Below are 2,534 nucleotides of genomic sequence, written 5' to 3'. Positions count from 1 at the left end.
GGATGAGATTTTAGTTTTTCATTTTTTTTTAGATCAGGTAATTAATGCTAAGCCCTTTTAATTTTCTTACTGATTGATAATAAAACAACCAAAGATATAATTATTAATGGATTTTTCAATTTTATATAGTGTTAGCTTATACTTAAGATTGATTTCATGTCACAAAAAGAAAAGGAGTCAAAACTCAGAAAATAAATATTGTATTAAGAAAAAAATGTGAATTGCAGTTGTAGTTATAGTTCCTTTCCTTTAATATCTATTTAGGCAATTTTACCTCATCCTCACCTTAGTATACAAGCAACTGCATTTATACCCATTATAAATATGCAATAGTACCTTTATTATGTACTGTAGCTGACTGGGTCATACTCTTCAATCATTCAAATTACCTGATCTTTTGTTTTTAAGAAGTATATTGAAATGTGGTGGTTTGAATGAGAATAGCCCCCATAGGTCATAATGTTTTTATTTGAGACTATAATACAGTTTCAGCATTGCTTCCCTCCCTTTTCTCTATGTAAATGCTACCATATACCCCACCCCACTTTACTTCAAATTCATGACCCCTTTGCCTCCATAATTAATAGTGCTTGCAAATATGTATATATACATATATAATTTTGAAATATATTCAGCCCATATGTTTTCAGGGCCAGTCTTTTAGTAATGGACAATTGATTGGTATGAAAGAACACTTTCCCACTGCCAGCTTTTCTTAATTCCCTACACTTTTGCGTGTGTGTGTGTGTGTGTGTGTGTGTGTGTGTGTGTGTGTGTCTGCAGAAACAATACCAGAGGATATACTAAAATGGATGAATAGCACACTAGGTTTACAGTTGTTGAGTATTGAGTGCCCAGTTGGTGGAACTATTTGAGAAGGATTAAGAGGTATGGATGGTTTTGTTGGAGGAGGTGTGAACTTGTTGGAGGAGAGTGTGTCATTGGGGTGTTGGCTTTGGGGTTTTAAAAGTCCATACCATCTAGTATGGTCATTCTGCCTTGTACCTCTTTGCTTCATGCTTGTGGATTATATGTAAGCTCTCAGCTAATGCCCCAGCCCTGTACTGCTTGCCTGTTATGCTCCTCACTATGGTGGTCATGGACTCTAATTGTCTGGAATTGTGAAAATGAAACCTGGATTGTATTAGAGACACCACAATGATTGAGCTGCCACAGATAAGGGATATTTTCCAGGAAGAGCTACATAGAGGGAGTGGAACTAGATCAAGAGGGAGAAATGTGTTGTAATTGGATAAGCTAGAATAGTTGAGCCATCTATAATCCTTTTGACATTAGATATGGAATCACAGGATTTGAACTCACCTTTTTGGTCTTACTTTGGTTCAGTATTTTCTCACTAGGTCATCCTTTTTTTTCTCCATTCTAGAATGGCAATATATATTCTGTGCCATTGTACATCAGATGTATGTTGTTTGTTTTTTAATATACAGGGGATTATAATTCAGAGATTGCTTAGAATCTCAAATATATGAACTTTTAAACTGGTGAGACTATAAAAGACTTGGAACTTTTAAAGTGAGACTAAAGGCCTTTTGCTTAATATGACAAGCCTATGGAGGTCATGGGGTATAATATGATAGTCTGAATAATAATGGTCCCCACAGGTTGATAAATTAGAATAGTTGATCTACAGTTGGTGGAATTATTTCAGAAGGATTACAAACTGTGGCCTTGGAGGTGTGTCACTAAGAGTGACATTTGAGGTTTAAAAATCCAGCTTTCTCTGCCTAGTGCTTATGAATTAGGTGTAAGCCCTCAGCTATTGCTCCAGAATCCTTTCTGCTTGCCTAATACCGTGCTCCCCACTATAATGGTTATGAACTGTTTGTAACTCTTTAGAACCATCCACCCTTAAAATAAATGCCAATTTTATAAGTTGGCTTGTGTTTGTCATTGCAATAGAAAGCTAACTAAGAAAATTGCTCATTACTTTTAGCAAAAAATACTTACACAATGGAATTGACTATGTTTCTTTATATACACACATTACACATTGATCTGGTACAAATACCATTCTTCTACTTCTAGTCTCTACTCAGCATCCTTTTCAGGCTCTAGAAATCCTTCTACTCATATAGATATATTCAGATGAATAGAGATATAATTGTAAAGGTTTATGCTCTGTATTAGTAAAGGCAATCAATGTAAATTATATAAGCCAAAGTTAGCCTTACTGTGTGGAAAATATGATACTTAGATTCTCTGATACAATTATGTGGAAAGTAGCACATACAGACAATAATTTAAATGATAGTGTAAGAAAGGTACCCTAAATCATCATTCCTCTATCAGATAGGTCTAAATAAAAGGTGAGTTGACCTGTTCATAGGACTTCCTTTGGTAAAGCTATAGGTAGATAGTGATTTAAATCCACACCCTAAAACAATGTTGATATAACCAGGAACAATAATCTAAGATTAGCCTGAATATTAGACAATAGAAAGAAATAAAAAGATTTCAACCAGGATTGTAATACCAGGTATGAAGTTCCCTCTTTTGGCATTCAGCCCACA

This window comes from Rattus rattus, chromosome X (genome assembly GCF_011064425.1).
Source record: "Rattus rattus isolate New Zealand chromosome X, Rrattus_CSIRO_v1, whole genome shotgun sequence".
Lineage (NCBI taxonomy): Eukaryota > Metazoa > Chordata > Mammalia > Rodentia > Muridae > Rattus > Rattus rattus.
This window is presented reverse-complemented; position numbering follows the sequence as displayed.